This window comes from Eulemur rufifrons, chromosome 30 (genome assembly GCF_041146395.1).
Source record: "Eulemur rufifrons isolate Redbay chromosome 30, OSU_ERuf_1, whole genome shotgun sequence".
Lineage (NCBI taxonomy): Eukaryota > Metazoa > Chordata > Mammalia > Primates > Lemuridae > Eulemur > Eulemur rufifrons.
The window spans coordinates 48814216-48840406 of NC_091012.1; the positions used below are offsets into that span (position 1 = coordinate 48814216).

At 42.2% G+C, this 26191-nt stretch overlaps 1 protein-coding gene across 1 annotated transcript in view; it reads right to left on the bottom strand.

Moving 5' to 3' along the window:
- The window catches only part of LOC138378886 (testis-expressed protein 13D-like), a 79097-nt gene extending 70898 nt beyond the window's left edge, over positions 1–8199 (bottom strand). Inside the window, exon 1 of the mRNA XM_069464201.1 lies at positions 7948–8199. The gene's annotated coding sequence lies outside the window, so the exon portion shown is untranslated. The remainder of the gene's footprint in view (positions 1–7947) is intronic.
- Between the last annotated feature and the right edge of the window lie 17992 nt (positions 8200–26191).

Genomic DNA, 26191 nt, shown 5'->3' on the forward strand with positions numbered 1-26191 from the left:
GAAACACATAGAGATGCCCTGCCATGAAGTTCCATAAAATATGTCATATATATTTCATACTAAATATTACACCATATTGTTTTCATTGATTTCCTATCTGTCTCCTTCCCCCATTTTTGAGTTCCCAGAAGACAAGGATAGCATCTAATACATTTCTGTATTCCCAGAGCACAATGCAGGTCTCCAAATATAAATAAATATTTAAACATTATTTAAAATGTTTGATGGATGGATGAAAGAGTACATAAAGAAAGGAGGAAATTATCAAAAACTGTCTTTAGGAGAATCCACAGTTAGAATGAAGGAAAGAGAAGAGGAACCAAGAAATAAAACAGAGGTGTGGTCAGCCAGAGGGATAGAAGGAAAACTAAAATAAAGCTGGGTCACTGAAGCCAAATAAGAAAGAAAAATTTAAGAAGTTAGGGTAGTCAGTGTCAGTGGAAATGAAAAAGACATGGGAGTGAAGAAAAGGTTATTGAGATTTGGTTAAAAAAAAAAAAAGAGAGAGAGAGAGAGAGAGAGATTCCTGGAAAACTCTTGTATATATTTTCCCAAGCCGATCTAAAGCCACGTGAGGAACTACTTCTCAACAATCTAAATTACTCGTCCTCTGCAATGGAATCTTTGGCATAGCCAGGTGCTTAAGCTGAAAGTACTGTTCTTAGTCAAATAAGTATTTAAAGGAATCTCAATAACCCCCATCTGGTCCTCAGTTTGGTTTCTGGTGACATAGTCAGCTCTAAGGAGCCCATTCATACCTAGCAGAGACTGGATCAAAGTTATGAGTTATAATCATCATCATGAAATACAGTTAAATTTCCTTAGAGAAAGAAAGAAGGGATCACATTTTCTCTTCAGGAAAGCCAAGAACTTTGGGTGTCAATTTCTTCAAACACAGCATAGCACCTGTCACAAACACATCAAGTCGCATGAAAAGGTCACCTGCTTGCAGCCTTACTTTCATGCTCACACGTCAACAGGGAGTTTCCCAGGGTGGTAACACTCTCATTTAAGACATTCTGGAGACCTAATTTCCATTTCAGATGATAGGTTATCTCTATTTTCGATTAAATAAGCAACTTTAACCCACTGCCATGGAATTCTTCTGCATGACTTTGGTCTCTCTGAGATTGGTAAATTTCTGAGAAGGAGCCTTGGGGAAAAATCCCCTTCTTCAGTGCAGAAGCCCTTCCTCCCCCATTCAGGAGCTTTTGCTACTGCCTCACCAGCAGAGAGCATTAGATCTTGTAGGTAGTAAGTACCCTCTGAGAATTCTGTGAGATCTGCAGGAGCCCATTCTAACCTCTAAACAGGTAGGTGAGAAATGTCAAGAACTCCACAAACCTGATCAAGTTTGACCCCAGCATAATCTCAGAAGAGTCTGATTGTATTAGCATGTTTAACATCATAGTCTAGTGTTTCCCATTGCTCCCTATGGTAGGTAAAATAATGACCTGCCCCAAAGAAGTCCACATCCTAATTCCTGAAACTAATAAACATGTTACCTTCCATGGCAAAAAGGACTTTGTAGATATGATTAAGTTAACGATCTTGAGGTGCGAAGATTACCCTGGATAATTTGGGTGGATCCAATGTAATCACAAGTCCTCATAAGAGGGAAGAAAGTGTCAGCGTCAGAAGAAGGAAATGTGATGACAGAGCAGACGGGAGGAGGGCAGGTGAGAGGGACAGAGATTTGAAGATGCTATGGTGCTACCTTTGAAGATGAAGAAGGGGGCCACAAGCCAAGGATGTGGGTGGTCTCTAGGAACTGGAAAGAGCAAGAGAACAGATTCCCCCCTTGGGCCTCCAGAAAGAATAGCCCTGCTGACACCTTGATTTCAGCACTTATGAACTACAGAACTGCAAGATAATGAATGTGTTGTTTTAAGCCAATAAGTTTGTGCTAATTTGTTACAGCAGTCATAGGAAACTAATACATTCTCCCCCATAACTTTTTTTAAAATGTGTACTTTTAATTGACAAATAATTATATATTTATGGAATACAGAATGTTTTGATATATGTATAAATTGTGGAATGATTATATCAAGCTAATTAACATGTCTATCACCTCACATTTTTTTGCAACATTCAAAATCTATTCTTTTAGCAATTTTGAAGTATACATTATTGACTATAGTCACCACATTGTACAACAGATCTTGATAGATCTTGAAAATGTATTCTTCCTGTCCAACTGAAACTTTGTACCCACTGACCATATCCCTAGTCTTACCACCACCCCACCCACCCAGACTCTGGTAGCCACCATTCTATTTTCTGGTTCTGTAAGTTTGACTTTTTTAGATTCCACATATAAGTGAGATCATGCAGTATTTGTCTTTCTGTGCATGGCTTATTTCACTTAGCATAACTTCTTTTAAAAAATACAACTAGGCCGGGCATGGTGGCTCACGCCTGTAATCCTAGCACTCTGGGAGGCCGAGGCGGGAGGATCATCTGAGCTCAGGAGTTCGAGACCAGCCTGAGCAAGAGCGAGACCCCCGTCTCTACTAAAAATAGAAACAAATTATACGGACAGCTAAAAATATATAGAAAAATTAGCCGGGCATGGTGGCGCATGCCTGTAGTCCCAGCTACCCAGGAGGCTGAGGCAGGAGGATCGCTTGAGCCCAGGAGTTTGAGGTTGCTGTGAGCTAGGCTGATGCCACGGCACTCTAGCCGCACAACAGAGCGAGACTCTGTCTCAAAAAAAAAAAAATACAACTAAGTGGTCAAATAAATTTGCAATCTCTAGCCTTCTTTTGGAAATTCATAGTATACATTGGTTCCCTCAAGTCTCTCAGAAGTCCTATGGGAAAGAAACCTATTTAATTCAATGGCAACCATGGAAAAAACATTTTTAACTGCAAAACATCAATTGTCATCCTGCAGAACAATGTTCCTTTCTCAGAATACTGGTTTGAGGTAATGCTGCTAATAACTCCTTGCACGGTAAATTGGAGCTGAAGAAAGATGTGTTAACCAAAGGAGAGAAAAGTGTGGAGATCTAGAAAGTAAGTCAAAGAACAAGAAACTCAATGTGTTGTTCAGCTCGTCCAGGAGAGCTCATTCTCATATACAAATATGAGTGTTTAGTCCCTGCTCTCTATTTCTAGGGCAGGGCTGTCACAGGTGAATGGCAGATGCCACTAAGGTCAACCAAGGAGTTCCCCTTTGTTCTCATTCCTTGCTCCCTAAACAACTTGCTATCGTTTAACTTCCCTTCCAGGTCTGGCCTGACCAGCTGACATGCCAAGTCTAGTCTGATTAACTGTTATCTGTACCCCTGGAAATGTGTAAATTGGAATTCTGGCTTTATATCTCTAGCCCTTGTGATTTAGATTAGGTTAACATGAGTCCATGCCCAGGAGATTACTGACTTCTAAGTATCTCTGACAAAATTCAGTTTCTGGGCCTAACTAGTACCCTATGAGGTCTTGCCTAAATTGTCAGATGAACTTTCTTGATGACATCTCCACCCTGCCTCACTTCTCTAACTGCCACATCCCTCTTAGGGGCAATTTCCTTGTCCACAACAGCTCTGTCACCATGTCTAGAAAAAGCTCCTTGAGAGTGCATTCAGTTGACTGAGTTCACCTATAGGATAAGATCAAGCAGTAGCAGATATGAGCAGAAAATGGTTACAAGGGCAGTGAACAGAGGCAACTTGAACAGATATGAGGATCTTCCCTTTGAACCAATGCAGTCAGTGTAAATGAGGCTACCACAACCATCTCCCTCATCTTCTGATAGAGGGAGAATGTCAAGGCAGATATGAAAAATAGTAGCACATATCAATTTATGATAACTTGGTAGAAGCCAGATGGAATATGGTGTTAAGATGCTACGGACAGGCCGGGCGTGGTGGCTCACACCTGTAATCCTAGCACTCTGGGAGGCCAAGGCGGGCAGATCATTTGAGCTCAGGAGTTCGAGACCAGCCTGAGCAAGAGCGAGACCCCCGTCTCTACTAAAAATAGAAAGAAATTATCTGGCCAACTAAAATATATATAGAAAAAATTAGCTGGGCGTGGTGGCGCATGCCTGTAGTCCCAGCTACTCGGGAGGCTGAGGCAGAAGGATCGTTTAAGCCCAGGAGTTTGAGGTTGCTGTGAGCTAGGCTGACACCACGGCACTCACTCTAGCCCAGGCAACAAAGTAAGACTCTATCTCAAAAAAAGAAAAAAAAAAAAAAAAGATGCTATGGACAGCTATTGTCTCCCCAATACTTCATTGCAAGGGCTTCTCCCTTTTTTTCTCTATCCACATGGTACCAGTGAGTACTGCATGTTCCTACAATGGGATTCACAGCCCTCTTTCCGTGTTTTATTTTTTTTTTATTTCAGCATATTATGGGGGTACAAATGTTTAGGTTATGTATATTGCCCTTGCCCCACCCGAGTCAGAGCTTCAAGCATGTCCGTGGTTTTGTAAATATCCCTCTTTTATGAGTTACATCAAGTCAGTAAAAGTTGATCCCTAGGAGCCTGCATCCAGAGCTGGACACTCAACCCAAACTGAACCAAGAGATCTCTTCCCAAGAGATTTTTAAATTAAGAGATAAATTTCTCTGAGAAGAAAAAAAGCTCCTGATCTCACTTCTGAGGGGAATCTAAAAAAGCTGATCTCATAGAAGCAGAGAGCAGAAGGGTGGTTACCAGAGGTTGAGAGGTGGGGGATCGGGGAAATGTTGGTCAAAGGATGCAAAATTTCAATCAGGCAGGAGGAATAAGTTCAAGAAATCTATTGTACAACATGGTAACTATAGTTAATAACAATGTCTTATATACGTAATTTTTTTTGAAACAGTCTCACTCTTTCCCCCGGCTAGAGTGCAGTGGTGTCATTGTAGTTCACTGCAACCTCAAACTCCTGGGCTCAAGCGATCCTCCTGCCTCAGCCTCCCGAGTAGCTGGGAGTACAGGCACACACCACCACGCCTGGCTAATTTTTTCTATTTTTGGCAGAAATGAGGTCTCACTCTTGCTCAGGCTGGTCTGAAACTCCTGAGTTCAAGCAATCCTCCTGCCATGGTCTCCTAGAGTGCTAGGATTACAGGCGTGAGCCATTGCACCTGGCCAATATACTTAAAATTTTTAAGAGAATAAATTTTAAGTGTTCTTATCACAAATATATGAGAAGTATTGAGGTAATACATATGTTAATTAGCTTGATTCAGCCATTCCACAATGTATATTTCAAAACATCATGTTGTATGCCATAAATATATAATTTTTGTCAATTAAAAAAATAAAGAAAATAAAACATACTATAAAGCTACCATAAAAAAAAATCAGTTCCTCTCTCTAGATGATCAGATCCATAACATGTAAAACTTGGGTGTTGTCAGCCACCATGTTTTTCTCCATATGGTCTAGAAAGAAAATGCTGGTCTAAAGAAAGAGGAATGGAACACAGGAACCAAGGGGTGCAGAAGCAAGCAGTAGACAGTGAATCCAGATCTCATTTGTCCTGTGGACCAGTTCATCTCTGAAGGTTATGTATATTCAGGAACTTGGGTTTTGTGAAACACCCTGAATCCTTACTTTTTTAAAAATCCCCTTTTTAATATGTAAAATAGGGATAACTATTCTACTTTCTATAGCTGATTTAAAAGAATCTATAAATTTTGTAAATGTATAAAGCTTTTAGAGCCCTGCCTGGCACATAGTAAGTGCTAAGTAAGGATTTATTTGTAAGTTTATTTTCTGTCACTTGCAACCAAGAACATCCTAATTAATAACAGAAGGATTCAAGGGGTACAGCCGGGCTCCGTGGGAAAGAAGGCTGTGATCAAATGATAGTGTCCTGCCATGAGCACAAAAAGGGAAGTAATAACCCATATACATCACATAGAATAAGTACATCCCCCTTCACCAACTCAGGATACAAATTTTAACATCTCTTTTAATATTCATATTATTACGACTGAGTTTTCACATGCCCATATTGGGATAACTATGCTACCTTCCATAGTGACAGAAAATTCATCCTATATGTTAGAGTCCCCTAGAACTGCAGTCCCCAACCCCCTGGCCGTGGACCAGTACCAATCTGTGGCCTGTTAGGAACCAGGCCACACAGCAGGAGTTGAGCGGCAGACAAGTGACTGAAGCTTCATCTGTATTTACAACTGCTCCCCTTCACTTGCCATCTTCCTCCCGACCCCCAGTCTATGGAAAAATTGTCTTCCGTGAAACCGGTCCCTGGTGCCAAAAAGGTTGGGGACTGCTGCCTTAGAACACAGGGCATCAGATACACTCCCCGAGATGACTACTTAGCTGTGGCTCCTGGGCTAGGTTATCACCCACGGGAATGCTAAGGGATGGTTACCCCAAATAAAGTAGGCCTGGGGTCTGCCAATTCTTTCATACACATGGATCCTTGCTTGTGGCTTAAACCTGCCCACTAGACAGGCTGTATTGAGGAGGATTCAGAGACTTGGCAAAAATATCCCCCAATCCTCCTTGCACCTCAGGACTCCCAGTATAGGGGCCAGCCGCCTGGTCCTGCCTCCTTCTATCTCAGGAGTTTTGTTGCCCTTTCCCCACCCCTGGAATTGGCTGGGACCATGCTATTCCATCCCAACGTGTTAAAATAACTTTGGGCCTCAAGTAGAAATTCAGTCAGAAATTCAGGACCTCAATCTCAGTCTCAATGAAGGGCCATTCTTGTGACTTGCCCAGAACAAAAGAAGAAAATCTCAAAGGAAATCAGTGTCTTCACCGAAAGTTGCTAGCAACCTCCAAAAGACTTTTTTCCCCATTTAGGAAACAAATAATTAGAATCCTCCTTCAGCGGCACCCACAACATGGAGATTTGCCATCCTTGAGTTAGAGAATCGAAGGACACCAGCACCTAAAGAGGAAGGGAGGAGGGTAGGAGAGTTAAAGTTGATGGAGGTGAAAACAAGACTGGAAGCAGCAAATGCAAACCACAACTTTGCTTATTGCCAAGTGAACACAATCAAGAGGAACTGTGCAGGGAGGGAGATGAGATCAGCAGAGCTGAATAAATGCATACCTTGAGGGAGCATTGCCAGGGAGCCCACAAACCCTGCTGGAAGAGGTCTGTGAAGCTTTCTGTTGTTATCAACTTAGCAACAACAGCTTCATTCCCATTGGATCTATTTATTGAGCTTGTACTGGAGCAATGTTTCCCAAAGCATGGTCCCCAAACCAGCAGCAACATCACCTGGGAAACTTGTTAGAAATGCAGATTTTCAGGCACCACCCCAGACTTGCTGAATCAGAAACTCAAGCGTGAGAACCACTAGTCTATTTTAATCACCAAGCTCTGTGCTTTGTGCTGCGGTGGGGGTGGGGTTGCCAGATAACCCACGGAACACTCCGTTAAATTTGAATTTCAGACAAATGGCATTTTTTAGTATAAGTATGTCCAAATTATTGCATGGCCTATACTTATGTTAAAAAGCACTTGTTATATATCTGCAATTCAAATTTGACTAGACATTCTGTATTTTTATTTGCTAAATCTGGCAACCCTAGGTGGGGGGACTCCAGAGAGGACGATGATGGAACAAGCCTAGCCCTCAAGGATCCTCCAGATCAGTTGGGTGTACAAAGCTTTGACATAAATCAGATACGGAACAAATCCAAAGACGTCAATGACAGGTTCTAGGAGCACCTTAAACTCTAAGTAATTCTAAGCAAGCACAGAGCACTGAGAGGTAAGATAAACCAAAAAAGACTCTAGGAATTGGATTTTAGTTCACAGTTGAGACTCAGGGGATCCCAACGGCTATTGTTCTAGCATTGTTACTTGCATTATTTTTTTCTCTGTGACCAAATTCCTGCCTTGTACCCATAGACGCTTTTGTGTGAATTAGGAAGAGGCACCTTTTCTTCGGTCAGATACAGCACTGCTCCTGTTGCACAGCTTGGAGCATGAATCCCGAGCTAGAATTCAGCCCCTACTCACCCTCTCAGCTGGGCACAAGCTGCATAATCCTTTGTGACAACTCTGAGCCTACTGAGCCCGTGACTGGTCGCTCTTTGCCGGCTAACTTGGATCCATTCCAATTGCTTACATTCTGTCTGCTTTGTTTCAGTGTCCCGGCCATCAGTGTGACGTGGGGTGGGGGAGGCTGCCCCCCACCACCCAAGGCTCAGTTTTCTAAAGCCATATTTGTCAAAAGCATCCGTGTGCAAATTCCTTTGTTCATAATGGTGGCATTCAAGTTGAATTGCGCATGAAATTGTCTTGCCAAAGAAGCGGCTTTCTCTATATAAAAGGGGGCAAGAGAAATTGAAGGATCTGATTAGTTAATAAGAATTCTGAGTAGTGAAATTCCAGATTAGCATAAAACAATTTCTTGTTCAGAGCACGTGCAGCACCAGAGCAAAAGAATTCTTTTCTTTTCTTTTTATTTTTTTGTTAAAGCATTTAGTTCTAAAATAGTATAATCACAATAAGACATTCCAATGTGTGAATTATAGTATATTAAGTCATGACTAATTGCATTGATTTGCATTCAGGGTTTTTTAACATCTGTGTGGTAATTATCCTAATCCAATTTGTTATGCAGAATACAATCAATGTTATGTATGTTAGTGTTTAGGGCCCCGACACAATTTCCTGTAATAAAAGGGAATGAAATACAAAGGTAGCTCAGGTGGAAAGACAAGCACATCTTTTATAGACATCAAGCTCCCTTTCTTGATCTCCAAAATTAGCTGGGGGAGGGGGAAGTGGCGATCAAGCAAATTTAATTAGCATTTTAAAAGGAGGCCCAAGAAAAGAGAGAAAGAGAGTGATAGAGCCAGCAAGCGAGAGCGCTCATGAGAACGAGCGAGAGCGCTGTATTAAACCCTCAGGAAGAAGATTTTTTTTCTAACAGGCTGTGGCTTTCAGAAGCTGCCAGAAAAAATGTCCTGACCTCGACTGATAATGAGCCAATAAGACGATGTTTTGCTGACATAGTGCTATTTCAGTGAGGGTTGCAACTTACCTGGGAGTCACGGTTTAGCTTTAAGCCTTTCGTTTTTCTGTACTTTTAGGGGAAAGATAGAACTCTGCCTAATATCTCCCAGAAAGTTCTAGGAATATGGGGCATAACCAAAGTAGCTGAACCAATTGTAGGCACAGGTAAAGAAAGCAGCTATCAATGTATGTCTGTGTCATTTGTAGGATACCAGAGAGCCCTCCCCTGTCCCTGCCTTTAGACACACAAAACCTTGTTGCCCCCTCTCAGATATCTGAATCTCCTACTTAGGAGCATCTAGTCCTTTAACTTCTGGATTTGTCCTTTTTTTAAATGCCAGTCTTTTTTTTTTAAATCAACAATGCAAACTTTAATCAGCAATACTTAATCAGCCTCTTGAGCAAATTTTCATTCAGAGCAGAGTAGAGATAAGGTGAGGGTACCAGATGTCTGAGGGGCAACAGAGGCCCCAAAGGAGCAAAAAAGGCCTGAGAAGCAAAGGTGACAGATATTACAGACAATATTTACTTACTTTGCCATTTTGATGAGTAAACGAGTCCTGATTCCCTCCAAGGGTGGATGGAACCCATGTCTGTGGGGAAAGGGAGCAAAGTCGACACGGGATCCCCTGGAATCTCCTCTACTTCTCTCTCCCAAGTTCCCATTCCCTGTCTATGTCCTCTTAGTCACTCTCCATTTCAATTTCCCATAGCATAGGGTTCCCAAAGCTGGCTGACAATGAGAATCACCAGGCAAGTTTATTAACCATATAGATGTCTCACCTGCTCCTCGTTCGTTTGGATTTAGTAGGTACAGGATTGGTTTCAGGTGTAGGTATTTTTCAAGCTGCTTCCTAGGTGATTCTAATGGGTGGCTCTATTGCACAAACACTGGCATCAGCTTCACTTGCCTACCAGGTGTGCCTGCCTATGAACAGGTAAACGGAGGCTTCAGTGGTGGCAAATGCCAGACATAATGAGCAAAACTAATGCTCCAGCAGGCTAGGCCTGACAAAGGCTCCTTCCCTGACCAAAATTTAGCCAGGCTCCTCTAAGCCCCCTTTTCTACCAGGCCTTGTCCTCAGCCCTGTCCTCAGCCTACCTTTAGCAAACAATCCTGCTTAGTTGCTTTAGTGAAAATATCCCCACCCTATATTATCTGATCAAATTCCTCATCCCCCACCCTTAATGTCTAAGTCCTAGGCCTGCCTTTAAGAATCCCCTTACCACTGATGCCTAATCAAACGCCTCTTAGTAATTTTCCACTGACCCCTTACTCTGTTCACTGGCTATAAATCCCCACTTGTCCTTGTTGTATTTGGAGTTGAGTTCAGTCTCTGTTCCCTATTGCAATAGCCTTGAATAAAGTCTTCCTTACTGTCTTAACAAATGTCAGAATAATTTTTCTCTAACAGGCCTTTAGGGAGAAATTACCTCTGCTAGACACCAGGGCTCCATTTAGCCAACTACTTTCTAGTTAGTCAAGGCCTGCTCCAGCATGCTAAACAGGACCCGGTGGCTCCACCCAGGTGCCTAATATATAAGCAGGAAAGACTCTGCTAAGGAACAGCAGTCCTTGTTGGGAATTTGTTGTCAGTTTCCATGAACAAAGTTCTGAAATTCCCATGATACAAACAAGCATTTATTGAGCATTTACTCCGGCTCTTTCTCTATACTAGGAACTGGGAATAAGACTAGGCCCCTTTGCCCTCAACACTCACAGAAAAGCAGGGAAGAAGACAGACAAATACAACACAGTTGCGGGCTGTGACTAGCTTATTGTAACCATTTGCTAGAAGGTGAGAAGCCAGCTATATCAATTAATTGGCAAAAAAGGTATTTTATTGGATCACATCTCTGAGGTAATTGCTTCACTTTGTTTAGCCCTGCAAAGCTCCTCCTGCTTCTTACTTGCCCTTACGCAACAACATCCCAGAGCACACCTTGTTCCCAGGGGTTCCTTCTAACTCCTAGCACGTTGACATTTCCGTGGCTAATATCTACCTACACAGTAAAGTCCAGACTTGTTAACCTGCCATTTTAATAACTCCATGGTCCTGAAAGGATGGCTCCATCCCCATGAGTATCATCAATTAGCAAGGCATGCTGGACATCTAGCTCAAGAAGTTAGAAGACATGGCAGTACAGGTCTCCTCCACTTGTGAGGATTGACCCATTCCTTCTCTGAAATGTAAAAAAAAAAAAAAAAAAAAACATGGGCCAGGTGTGGTGGCTCACGAGTGTAATCCTAGCACTCTGGGAGGCCGAGGCGGGAGGATAGCTGGAGCTCAAGAGTTCGAGACCAGCCTGAGCAAGAGCGAGACCCCGTCTCTACTAAAAATAGGAAGAATTAGCCACACAACTAAAAATAGAAAAATTAGCCAGGCATGGTGGCACATGCCTGTAGTCCCAGGTACTCGGGAGGCTGAGGCAGGAGGATTGCTTGAGCCCAGGAGTTTGAGGTTGCTGTGAGCTAGGCTGACACCATGGCACTCTAGCCCAGGCTACAGAGCAAGACTCTGTCTCAAAAAAAAAAACAAAAAAACAAAAAAAAAAACATGGCAGTACAGAACGTTCCTAGATTCCTGTGTCCACATACTCTATACCAGTGGTTAAAAATAAAAAATAAAAAGCTGGAGGTGCTTCCTGAATTCAGAAAAGAGAGAGAGAGTAGGCTCAGAAGAGGGGAGTATGAAGAACAAAAGTGAGGCAGAAAAGAGCCCAGAGAAGCTGAAAGTACTGTCAAGCCCTCTAACTGCCTCAACCCCAGGAAGGAGCTCATTGTGCTAGCTGTGGTGTCTCCCCTTTGTGGCAACCAAACTTCTCTACTCTCTCCTAAAGGCCCAGAAAGGGAGACAGTGTAATGAGCTAATAGAAGCTTCAGGGAGAAGAAGAGTAGCCAGATATCTGGGACTCCAGTCAGTTGTCACTCAAGCACTGCCTTGCAGAGAAACCTTGAGGCCCCTCTCAGCCTCCATCTCCTCACCATTAAAATGGAGATGACACTGCTGTCCTTCCTACCTCATAGAAAACCGGTGAGAGTGAAATGAGATCAAGGATTTGAGAATGCTCTAGAAACTGTTGCTAGCTCTTCAGGCTCAAGAAGTTGTTATTACTATTATCATGGGCCCTGTGAGGCATATTGAAAGGTTTTATAACAACACACATGAGGGCAACAGGTTGCTTCCGGGAGTAGGAACAAGAAGAGAGGACAGCAGTAACTCAGACATGGTCTGTCCAAGTCACCTCTCCCCCAGGGTCTGGATGCCTGGTGGAACACATAGCCTCTGCCACCACCCTCCCCCAGCCCGTCAATATGGCAATATGACAGCAAAGCACCTGCTGTATCAACCACAGATGCCAAGACCTAACTACAAATAACCACTTGGTAGCCTCCTCTTCTCTTTTTGAAAGCTTGTTATTATCATTCTTGAAATCCTGCTCCTGGCATGCCCTGAGAAGCATCTATTTAGGGGAGGCATTATGCCCGATACAGAGTCTTTGCAAAGCTTCCTTCCTGAATTTGAACCTGCAGACAGAGCCAAAGGCTAAAGAGAGAACTAAATGAAGTGTGTCTGGCACGTCTGCAACTTTTCAGCAAACTACTCCCCACCCATCCAAAATGTCCTCACCCTGCCCTTGTCTCCCTCAGAGCCCTGGGGAGAGAATGAGCAATACTATATCCCCCTGAAGTGATACATTGGCCAACAAGTAAACAGCATGCCCTTCTCTGAAGCAGAGGAGGCATCACAGGCTTCCTGGAAGCACGAGAGGGAGATTTATTTTGGGGGTGGAGGAGCATAGAACTGTGTCAATTTCCCTAAAACCCCACCCTATAGATAGCCACCTGCTGGTAAGGAGGACCCTGCTTTGTTAGATCTCTGAAAACCCACAAAAATCTCTTTCGGTAATCGCTGTCTATCACTTGCCTGATGCCCAGCCCTGGGGAGTTTTGTGGTAATGTCTATAATTCAATATAGCAGAGGAGAACTACTGTAGATTTCAGTGACACTTATTTAGAAGCATCTTTATTTTTTTTTCTCCCCCTCAAGGCAACATATCAGACTGATTTGGCAAGGGCCTGAGTCTGGAGGAAGAAGTAGCAAGGGGCTCCACCCCCTTGGCATCTTTCCTTTCCCTGCTAAGACTTGGGGCTTCCAGAAAGGGCCTACAGGTCTAACTCAAGATCCTGAGTTGAGGCTTTAGCTCTTCAAACACTAAAGCATCAGTAGGAGCCCGAGGTCAAGGTGTTGGTGTTGGGTGGCTTGTAAATGAGGCGTAGGTCAGAGTTTAAAGCCTGGCTTTTAAAGGCTGAAAATGCTATCCTGTCCATCAACTGAAAAAAAAGAAAAGGGACAGAAAATTGGAGAGAAAGATAAGTGGAGACCAACCCAAGAATATAGGGAGATGTACTCAGATTCTCTTCTGAGAAGGCCATGCCATGTCACTTAAAAGCACAGAATCTAGCCTAGTACTGTGCAATACAACTCTCTGTGACGATGGACATGTGCACCAGCCCACACGGTAGCCACTAGCCACACGTGGCCATTGAGCACTTAAAATGTGCTCTATACCATGACTGAGAAACTGAATTTTTTTATTTGATTTCATTTTAATTTATTTAAATTTAAATCCAAAGAGCCATGTGTGGATAGTGGCTACCTTATGGACCAGCACAGGTCTAGGGTTACTACATTCTCTGGATTCAAAGCCCAGCTCTGCCTCTTGCTGGGTGAGAGACTTTAGCAAATTACTTAACCTCTCTGTGCCTCAGTTTATTCATCTGTGAAATGGAAATTATTAATATAAGCATTCTCACAGGACTGTTGTGAGGATTATATGAGCATATATATATATATGCACACACATATATATAATTAAAATGATTAGAGAAGTGCCTAGTACATAATAAGTGCTATATGTAATTTTTCCAATTAGAGACACTCAGCAGAGAAATATTCCCTAACCACTGTGAGGCCTCTGCAGATGGAGAGAAGCCCCTCACTGCCACAGACATAGCAGGTAGAAGTCATACATTCTTCTTAAGCCAGACTTCAGAACAGGTGCAGTTGAGATCATTGCCCTTCTTATGAAAGACTGAGAGTGTGGTAGGATGCAGAAGGAAATGCTCAACCCTAGCCACTGTCTGGATGTAGCTCTTCATCACAGACACACAAAATACTCCTCATCTTTCCAAGCTCATCCAGTTACAGGTAAGTGAGATAATTCTTGCAGACAGAGGTCACCATCTTGGGCAGTGAGAGAGACAGTGAGGTGTCATCATAAAAGCTTGAGGTCAACAGCCATGGAGATCTGCATTTGAAACCTAGCCTAGCCACTAACTGATAGGGTGAGGTGAAGCAAGGGACTTGGCTTCTCTGAGCCTCAGTTTCTCTATCTGTAAAGTGGGGGTATATTGATTTCTATTTTCCAAAATTGGTGTAATAATTGAAGGAAATAACATAAGCAAAGCCCTCAGCACAGTGCCTGGTAGCTGCTATGTTTATTATCCATACCTATGTGTTGGAATGAGAATCAATCCAAGGTAAATGGGTGAATAGAGCTACTTCAGAATCCATCATCAACAACTCTCTGAGCTCAGATGGGGATAAGGAAGTCTGCTTCCTAATGCCCAGAAAAATGGAAACCAATTGTAAAGCCAGGCTAAACCCTAGTCCCACTGCCTCCTAGCCCCAGGCCAGGCAGCACCACAGAGCTCTTCCAAAAGGCCTGCTGGCTGCTAATTTCTAATGGGGTTGTAGAGTATTTTTTTTCATCAATCATTCTCAATGTAGGAAGCAGAAGTGCAAGTTACTTCATTAAAAGCACTCACACATAACTGGATACATTTACATATTAAGCAGGCAACTGAGACTCTAATCTTTCTATTTTATGTACAGCTGTAATCATTACTCAGCATCAGAATGCTTGTTAAATACTCAGGGTACTACAGAGAACTCTCAAATCTTTGCTAAGTACAGGTGATGATTTGAAAGTGCTCCCATTCACAAGCTGGATGCAATCCCCCTCAGCATTTTTTGGATCCTGGTGACTGCATACGGGCACCCTGGAGCTCATTCAAGTCCACCCTAAGCATAGACAAAGATGTGATTGCAGGTCTCTTGGGGCCCCTGAGTTTCAGCGTGTCTGATTAGCTGACTATCACATACAGGAAGCAGGTCTCTGCCGCCTTGTGCATTACGTTGTTGGTTTGGAAGAAGAGCAAAGAAGGAAGATAGAGAAGTCCAGAGCACGGAGCAACAGGGGGACTATTTGAGGGTCCAGCGCCATCTGCAGTTGCAAGAAGAAAGGTCGGTCGTTAGTGTAGCTCAGCCGAGTAAAGAAAAGCAAAGGAAAGGAAAGCCTAAGAGAAACGTGGCCTTCTTATAGCATTGTTGGCTTAAACCAACCGTAAATTCAGCCCCACTACTTGAAAAATAACTCTATAACTCAATCAATACCAAACCAGACAAAGACATTATAAGAAAACTGCAGACCAACATCCTTCATGAACATAGACTAAAATATCCTCCTAAAATATTAACAAATCAAATCCACCAATAATACATAAAAAAGGATAATACTGCATGATCAAGTAGGGGTTATCCAAAGAATGCAAGACTGATTAAAATTCTAAAATCAGTCAGTGCGATTTACCATATCAACAGACTGAAAAATATAAACTGTATGATTATCTCAATAGATGCAGAAAAGGCATTTGACAAAATGCAGATCCATTTATGATTTTTTTTAAAAACCTCCCAGGAAACTAGGAATAGAAGGAATTATCACCTGATAAAGGGCATCTATGAAAAACTCATAGCTAACATCATACATAATGGTAATAAAAGACTGAAAGCTTTCCCCCTAAGATCAGGAGAAAGATAAGGATGTCTGCTCTTGCCACATCTATTCAATATTTTCAATATTGTACTGGAGGTTCTAGCCAGGGCAGTTAAGCAAGGAAAAAGAAATAGAAGTCATAAATATTGAAAAGGAAAAAATAAAACTGTTTTTACTCACAGACATCATGATCATTTACCTAGAGAATCTCAAAGAACCCTCAAAAAAGCTACCAGAACTAATAAGTGAGTTGAGCAAAGTCATAGGTCAGTATACAAAAATCAATTGCATGTCAATTGGAAATTGATATTTAACAAATATTACCATTTATAATAGCATAATAAAAATGAAATACTTAGGGATAAATCTAACAAAATATGTATAAGATGTACATGCTGAAAACTACAAAAGATTGATGAAATAAAGAGAACATAAATAAATAGAAAGGCATACTGTGTTCATGGATCAGAGACTCAATAGGATTAAGGTGTCAATTCTTCCCAAATTGGTCTATAGATTCAACACAATCGCAACCAAGATGACAGTAGGCTTCTTTGTAGAAATTGACAAGATGATTCTAAAACGTCTACGGAAAAACAAAAGACATAAACGAGCCAGGACAATTTTTTAAGAGAACAAAGTTGGAGGACCTACATTCTGACTTCAAGACTTACTATGGGCTGGGCATGGTGGCACATGCCTGTAATCCTAGCACTCTGGGAGGCCGAGGCAGGAGGATTGCTTGAGCTCAGGAATTTGAGACCACCCTGAGCAAGAGTGAGACTCTGTCTTAAAAAAGACTTACTATGAATCTACAGTAAACAAGGCAGTGTGGTATTGGCATAAAGCTAGACATATAGATCAATGAAACAGAATGGAGAGTCTACAAGTAGACCCACACATATGTGATCACTTGATTTTTGACAGAGGTGCAAATACAATACACTGGAGAAAGGAGAGCCTTTTCAACAAATGGTACTGGGACAATTTGACATCTATATGCAAAAAAAATGAACCTCAACTCTTACCTTGTATCATATATAAAATTGTAAAAGCTGAAGCTAGAAAACTTCTAGAATAAAACATAAGAGAAAACTCTTTGTGATCTTGAGTTAGGCAAAGATCTCTTAGACATGATTCAACAAAGCATGAGCAAGAGAATAAAAAAATCAATAAATTGAGCCTCATCAAAATTAAAAACTTCTGCTCTTCAAAAGATAGGGCTAGAAAATGAAAAGGTGAGCCATACACTGGGAGAATACATCTGCAAAACACATATCTGATAAGAGGCATGTATCTGGAATATATAAAGAACTCTCAAAACTCAATAATAAGAAAACAAACAACCCAATTTAAAAATGGGTAGCAAGATGAATAAGTTCTAGAGATCTACTATACAATAAAGTGCCTATAGTTATCAACACGGTCTTGTGCACTTAAAAACGTAAGAGGGTAGATCTCATTCTTACCAACAAAAAGGAAGCAGGAGATACATGGAAACTTTTTGAGGTGATGGATATGTTTATTTCCTTGATTGTGGTGATAGTATCGTGGATATATGCATATGCCCAAACTCATCGAGTTGTATACATTAAACGTATGCAGTTTTTTGTAAGTCAGTTATACCTCAATAAAGTTCTTTTTAAAAATGGGCAAGGCTTGGAACCGTGGCTCACACCTGTAATCCTAGCACTCTGAGAGGCCAAGATGGGAGGATTGCTTGAGGTCAGGAGTTCAAGACCAGCCTGAGCAAGAGTGAGACCCCCATCTCTACTAAAAATAGAAAAAATTAGCCAGGTGACTAAAAATAGAAAAAATAGCCAGGCATGGTGGTGCATGCCTGTAGTCCCGGCTATTCAGGAGGCTGAGGCAGGAGGATTGCTTGAGCCCAGGAGTTTGAGGTTGCTGTGAGCTGGGCTGACGCCATCACACTCTCTCTAGCCAGGGCGACAGAGTGAGATTGTGTCTCAAAAAAAAAAAAAAAAAAGGGCAAAAGATTTGAATAGACATTTCACCAAAGAAGAGATACAGATGACAAATAAGCACACAAAAGTACACTTCACATCATTCATCATTAGCAAAGTGCAAAGTAAAACTACAATGAGATAAAATACATGTCTATTAGAATCACTAAAATTAAAAAGAGTGACCTTATCCAAGTATTAGCAAGGATGCAGAGCAACTAGACTTTTTATGCATTGCCGGTGGGAGTTCATGATGGTACAGCCACTACAGTTTGGCAATGTAGAGGAGGAAAAATATCTTTTTCTCTGCCAATCCTAGTTTCAAGGCTGAGGCCCCTGTAACAAAAGCCAGATTAACAAGAGAAAATCATACAAATTTATCTAATACAGTTTTACATGGCAGGAAATGAAGACCCAAAGAAACAGTTAAACCTGAGTACATTGTGTAATAGGTTTGATGAAAAGTAGATGGTCATGGAGAAATACTATAGGAGGACAAAAGGGTATGATCTAATGGCAATGAACTGGAAAACTTAGCAGGGCCTATTTGTTCAGATTCCCTTCTGTGTCCCTTCATCTTCAGAGATAAGGATGTTCCCCTCCTCCGGGTATAGGGAAGGCACCTCTCACATGAGTGTCTTAGGACCTGCTTTAGGGGAAAAGGGCAGGGGAAGGTGAAAGTGACCTTTAGAATCGCTAAAATTAAAAAGAGTGACCTTATCCAAGTCTTATCTTTATCTGCTATTTTCTCAAATGCCACAGTGCTATATTTTGAAGTAAAATGTTCTGAACCCCATTAGCAGTTTTTTATAAAGTGAGATATACACTTACCATATGACCCAGTAACCCAACTCCTTGGTATTTATTTACCCAAGAGAAATGAAAATATATGTTCACAGAAACACTTGTATGTAAATGTCTATAGCAGCTTTATTAATTATCACTCAAAGAAAGGAAGAATTCAAATGTCTGTCATCTGGTGAATGGATGAACAAATCGTGACACATCCATACAAAGGAATATTACTTGGCAATAAAAAGGAATGAACTACAACATGGATGAATCTGAAAAGCATTATGCTAAATGAAAGAAGTCAGACCTACCATTGTATGATTCCATGTATATGATGTTCTAGAAAAGGCAAAATTATGGGAATAGAAAATAGATCAGTGGTTGCCAAAGGTTGGGCATGACTACAAAGGAGCATAAGAGAACTTACTGGGGTAATGAAAATATCGTATATTTTGATTGTGTTGGTGGTGACATGATAGTATATGTTTGTCAAAATTCATTGAACTGCACTTTAAAAAGGAAAATGTTATTGCATGAAAATTATACCTCAATAAATCTCACTTTTTAAAAAGCTAGTCATATTAATAAACTTGAGGTAGAGAGGAGATCTATCAGGCTTTTCTTCTTTAGCTTGTCTTCCATAATGATGGTATGTGTGGTTGTAGGAAGTGTCTCACATGAATGAAGGACCTCTGGCCTTGCCCTGCTTGCCAGAATGCTGGAGTTTATCTTTTGGGTCGCAGTAAGGCAAAGGTGATATAGAGAAGAATGAGGGATGGGGAGGAGAGTTAGCATTGCACAGCAGTTTAGAGCACAGGTCTTGGCATCAAGACCCATGTGGATTCAAATCCTAGCTTTGCTATTTCTGAGCTGTGTGACTTAGGGTAACCCACTTAATGTCTCTGAGCCTCAGTTTCCTCATTTGTAAGACAGGAACAATAATACCCAGCTATTTCCCAGGGTACCTAAGAAGCTCAAACAAGCTAATATATGTGATAAAGAGTTAGTGTATATGAAAGTACCTGACAAATGATAACCATTCTTATTCCTAAATCAAAAGATGATATGGGGAAGACAGAGAACAGTCTGGTTGGTAGGAAATATATGTGGGTGGCACTGATGCCTCCCACCTGCAACCACATTCGACTCTACTCTCTACTTGTGGCATTACCACATTAGTGCGTGACCTACATTCTGGAATTTCCAGGACAGCCACAGTTTTAGTCCTTCCACTTAGGGGACCACATGCCTCAGAGTCAGGTAAATAGAGGGACTGTAGTCAAAGGACATATTCCTGGCCTCCTCTACCGCCACCCTCTTTGTTTCTCTCCTTTCTTCTCCTCCCCATCAGTGGGGATTTGCTCAGACTTCTTTCATATGAAATCAAACAGAACTAGGAAGGTAAATCTCCCGGGCGGAAAAAAAAGCAACAAAAACCCACCACCTCTGTACAATACATTTGAACACCAAATAGAAATGGTTGAGAGATCACTGCTGTTCTATTTATCTGTGACACCCATTCCCTCCCCGCTACATCCCTTCCTCCCCCATCCTCTCTCCTCCCCTCCTTTCTCTAGGGGTGGCTAGAGTAGAAAAAAACATTTGTCTCTCAGCTGATCAACTGGTACTGAAGGGAACGCAAATGAATTATTTCAGTTCTGCAGCAAGTGTGTGCGTGGGTTTTTAAGCACCCGCCCCCCCTTCCTTTTAATTAATGAACAATCTGGCCCATTGCTGCTCCCATAGGTATGGTTTAAAATCCCTGTTGTTGAATGTACTTGGTGGGGCACAATCAGATTGCTGCCCCCTGTTTTGCATGAGAAACCACTGTTTCCAAGATAAGAATCTTTTCATTTAGCTGTCATGAGCTCATCCTTTTTCCTGTGCATTGTGGCTCCTGCTCCTTTGAGTCAATACCCAAACAATGACTGCCTGCGCTCTCGGGCACCCTCCTGCCCCCAGGCCCGGAAGACAGAAGGCTGAGGCCTCCGGAAGCCTGCCTAGGCAGGCAACCCAAGTTCTTTTCAGGCCTCAGATGTCAAGAGGGCAAGCAATAAGACGATCTGAGACCTCTGAAAATCTTCCCCTGGCTTTAAAGCAGGCCCTGGGAAAGCAACCCTGAATGGCATAGTGTGTGTGATAGGGGGCGGACAGGCAGTGCCCTGGGATCATGAACTTAAACAGCCTGGGAAATCTAAGGACATGGAGTGAGGACCCACAAATGTGCAAAGCTGCTGGACCACTTCTCCTCTGTCCCTGATTATCAGACTGCATCCTGTCCCTGCCCTTTGGTTTGGAACAACCACGCCCACAGCAGAAACCACACAATGATACTGCACTCCAGTTAGAAACTAGAAGGGGCCTCAGAATCTGTAGAACCGAAACCCTTTTCTCCTGTATGTGGGTAAATCAAGGCCTAGGGAGGGGAAGCAGCTTGCCTACGGGCACTCAGATAGTTAAAGGGTGGGTGCTAATACTCCAGTCTCCCGCTGTTTATTCTACCACACATGACTGCCTCTGGAGGGAATCAATAACATTTGTGTACAAAGCACTGAGGAAAAAGACAAGATAGGAGATTAAATGAGATCACGGTAAACTACAAAGCCTATACAAACAGTAGGGGTTTTATTGTTAGCTTCCTCATTTGTAGGTGATATTTTCAAAAGATCCAGGAGAATAGCAAAATTTAACCTTTACTCGTGAAAGGCAGCAAGTTTCCAGCTAAAATGTATGTAGTCACTTTACCCCAGGGAATGGGGCTGCATGGTCGCAGCAACTCCGCACTCGCTCATTATTTCCACTTTGGGGAGAGGAAATAATGTACCAAAGAAGCTTTAACCAAACTGTAGATAACTAACGTTTGTCCAGCAGGAGGCCCAGTGCACTGAGAGCTACAAGAAATAGGAAAAAACAAAGGTCCTGCCTTTAGAGAGGTTATAAGCTGGTTGATAGTCTGGTCTCTGCAATTTGGTCAGAAGCCCTTCAGGGCCAAGCCCGTGTGTGTATCCCTGGTGTCTTCTAGCATCGCAAAGAGCTCACAGTAGACCCCTAGTCCATCCTTGCTGACTGGCTGGGTATTGTAGGCTAGAAAAGACCTCCCAACATTGACTCTGATAATGTTCCCAGCACAGCTTTTTCTCCAGGTTTGGTGTAAAGGAATCTTTATTACATTTCAAACAAACAGTTGCCCTGTGGCACTGAGAAAGCTCCAGTGGTTCCCAGAATGTTTGGCCCTCTGAGGCCCTCAAAGTGAGAGGGAGGCCTTTCCCTCTAGGCACCAGAAGTAAAGTTTCAATGCCAGTAATGATGTTGCTGAGAAAAACCACAGCATGAAGTCAGATGGAAAGTTTTCCCTCACCTGCCCGTCAGTTTTGGGGGTCAGAAATCTCACATCCTAGATGGAAAAGCAGCAGCAGGGCAGGAAGCAGGAGACCTGGGTGCTCATCCTAACTTGGTCCCTCATTAGTTGTGGCACTTTGGCAAATCGCGTCTTTCTGGGCCTTAGACTCCTCATCTGTAAAATGAGGGCACTGACCTAAGCAAAGTTTCCCAAACTGAGGTTTGGGAGTCTAAATCTTTTCAAATATGGGGTTGGGTTGAGGGAGAGTGGATATATAATAAAAGAGGTACCTGGGGATGAAAAGACAAGAACTCCTGGACTGGATGAACATGTCTAGTAATAATATTTCATGAATCTAGGAAATCCAATTTTTGTTCATGGGACCCCCCCCCCCCCCGCTTTAAAATGAACCAGGTGTTTGTTATTTAAAACAATTCCACTTCCAATTAAACCTGGCAAATTGAACACATGCACTTATCTAAGCTCCTTCCTAAGGACCTCACAAAAAAATAAAACAGTAAGGGAATTAAAAGGCCAAACACTGTGAGTACAAAAGAAAAAGGGAGGAGAAGCTACAAAAGGTGCATGCATGCAAGATACGGAAACTAGGAAATGGATAAATGAGTAGTAACTGACTAAGCAGATTAGAGAAAGTCAAAACCCAAGGACATTGTGTATACTGCAAACCTCAAAAGGCTCGGGAATTGAAGGTACCAGGTGTCTCTGAAAGTGGGAGTTTTGGTATGGAGTTGAAAACAGGATGATAGATTGAACATTTTTACATGAAGCAGTTAGTTCCCAGATCCCTTCCTCCGCCCCAGCAGGAGATAGGACACTTAAACCAAGCACAGCTGAGGGCCCACTGAGATTTCAAGCTGAAAACGAGGATTAAGTTAAAGTCTGCATTCTGAACATTGAGACTTCCAGTCCCCTTCCTTGGCTCAGTTCCCAAAATACCGACAGCCAGGTTACACCTGCCAAGCAGGAGATTGGAAGATTCCACTCTGGGAAACTGACTGAACCCAGAGAAATAAAACAGACGACACTGGAGAAGCATGCAGGGTGTCAAATTATGTAGGGTTTTGTAGGCCGTATTAGGATTTTTGTATTTTAGCCTAAGAGCTAGAAAGTCGTCCAAGGGTTTTAAGCAGGGGAACAACATAATTAAATTTTCATTTTTAAAAGATGATTAAAAAGGAGCTAGTGTAGATGTTCGAAGACAGAGGACTCTATACACGTTTTGGCCAGTTTCAATCATGTTAAAATACAATAGCTTCCTCTCCCTTCCTACCTTCCCTTCCAAGTTTGGAGGAGTCGGTGGCAGTGAAGCAGGCTGCCCTGGGGAGGCCCATCAATGGCATGCCTGCTGGTGCCTGAGGATGGCGGGTGCTGGGGAGGGAGACAGGCAGTGTCACATGCAGGGATGGTGGCATGCCCACTGGCTCTCATGGACATGGGATGGTGAGAGGAGAAAAGGGGAGCTGCACAGAGGTGCATTGGAGGTGTGCCTGTTGGTGCCCAGAGACATGGGGTGCTGAAGCAGTGCAGAATGCCACATGGAAGCACATTGGCAATGTGCCTGCTGTTTTCTGGGAATGTGGAGTGCTAGTGGTGGAGTGTAGAAGTGGCAGGTGGAGGAGAAGGCTGGCATGGTTGAGAGACTGTTTACATTAATTGAGCAAATAAGTGAGGATTACATTGAAGACAATAAACATCAGGTTTCTCACTGTTGGAGAAGATAATAAAAACACGGAAAGGAGGAAGACCAGACTGAATGCTGAGATTCTGGGTTGAAATTGGAGGTTTTCGTATAAACTCGTGTTTTAAATATACATATACTCAGAGAGATGTAGAAATAGTTATAGACGTGTGTGTGTGTGTGTGTGTGTGTGTGCGTATTGTGAAAATTGATCATACAAATTTGGGTATTCCTGTCATACTCAACTAAAACAGAGTCGATTCTGTGAAGGCAAAATTGAGGGGGGAAAAAAAAGTGGAGAAGCCAGGGATAAAAAGTACTCAGGGTACAAAATATTACTCGAGAAATGTAGTTCTTTGCAAGCCTGACTACTGAAACTGTTTGTTGTAACCTGAAACCAGTTTTATCTATAGCTCCTGAGATAACTTGCTACAATACTAATTTTAACCATTACTGTCGCTCCCCAATCAGAGCTTTCCAGCTCCCCAAACCCTTACTAGTCCCAATGAACTTTCTCAAAGAACAATACATAACATTTCATTTTTTTTTTTTAAATAAAACCTCTAACCTTCTCTTTTGTTCTTTGGATAAACTGAAGACCACCCGGTCTGTGTGTATGCCCTGAATTGAAATTCTTTCTTCCCAGATAAAACATTAAATTTAGAGATTTATCTCTACATTTTATTTTGACTTCAACAGTATGTATGTATAGACATACATATATTTCCCAGTTCTGTCTACTAACAACACCTAGAAGCAATGATAGCCCATTAGCAATGAACCCACCAAGTGCTCAGATCATGGTTTCTTTTTTTTTGTTTTTGTTTGTTTTTGTTTTTGTTTTGAGACAGAGTCTCACTCTGTCGCCCAGGCTAGAGTGCCGTGGCGTCAGCCTAGCTCACAGCAACCTCAAACTCCTGGGCTCAAGTGATCCTCCTGCCTCAGCCTCCTGAGTAGCTGGGACTACAGGCATGTGCCACCATGCCTGGCTAATTTTTTCTATATATTTTTGGTTGTCCAGCTAATTTCTTTCTATTTTTAGTGGAGACAGGGGTCTCGCTCTTACTCAGGCTGGTCTTGAACTCCTGACCTCAAGCGATCCTCCCACCTCGGCCTCCCAGAGTGCTAGGATTACAGGCGTGAGCCACTATGCCCAGCCAGATCATGGTTTCTATATACCACCGTCCACAAAGGAAAGTGCTCAAAGAAGAATGAGAACAAGTCAAAAGGACACAGATACCACCTTAAAAGGGGCTCCCAGTGGTCAAATCTGGGACTATTTGAGCATCAAAATAAATAAAGATAATAATAGATTAAAACCAAGTATATAAAATAGGAATGCATGAATCCATAGTGATATAAACAAATAAATGAATATATATAATAAATAGAGTATAGAACAGACTGTATTCTACTAAGATGCTCACCACAATATATTCTATGCTACAGGCTATTCTTACAATGTGATGTTAACAATCTTCCCATCAAGTGGTAATGGCTACGCCCTCTCCCCTTGGACCTATGTGGGTATTTGTGATTGCCTCAACCAACAGAATACAATGGAAGGGAAAGCTGTATGACATCTGAGGCTGTATCAGAAAAAGGCCATGCACTTCCATCTTACTCTCTTGGGATGCTTGCTGTTGAATCTCAGCTTTAATGCTGAGATAAAATCAAGCAGCTGCATGGAGAGACCTCCTGTACAGGTTCTGGCTGGCAGCTCTAGCTTAGGACCCAGCCAAAAGCCAGCACCAACTGGTCAGCCATATGAGTGAGCCACCTTAGAAGTGGATCCTCCAGCCCCAGTTGACTGCCCCAGCTGATATATCACCTTGTCCAGATTGCAGATTCATGAGCTAAATGAATGATTGTTGTTGTTTTAAGCCACTAAATTTGGGGCTAGTTTTATATACAGCAACAGATAGCTGGAACAGAGAAGAATCCCTTCTCCTTCTTACAGTAGAGTGCCAACTAAAAAATGTAGAAAGATTGATGGAAATAAATAATCACTATTTGGCTACCATAATAGTAGTGGTTGATTCAGGTAGATGAGGAATGGGATATTTGCATAATCTGACTAGTCAATTACAAAGAGAAAAATGGCATATTTATGGTAGGGAAACCTGCAAACACCAGTATACCAGCTGATCGAGGTGAACATTACCAGTGATAGGATAGGTTAGCATTGTTGCCCTCTGCTGCAATGCACTGAGAAGAGCTCAGCCTCATTTCAAGGGAATTCCTGCCAAGAAAACATGGCCTAAGTCTAGTCATGAGGAAACATGGGGCATTCTACAAAATGTAAAACCAGCAGTTTCTAAAACTATTGAGGACATGAAAGACAGGAAAAGACTATGGAACTATCCCAGATAGAAAGAGCCTGAAGAGATATGACAACTAAATGCTGGGTGGACATCACTGACAACTAATTGCTGACAACTAAATGTTCCTGGATGGAATCCTGGACCAGAAAGGAAAAAGAGACATTGTTGGGACAGTTGGCAAAGTTGTAATGAGGTCTGCAGACTGAACGTTGTACCAATGTGGATTTCCTGACTCAGAGACTTGTATGCTGGTAGGTTAGGAGAGTGGACTTGTTTTGGG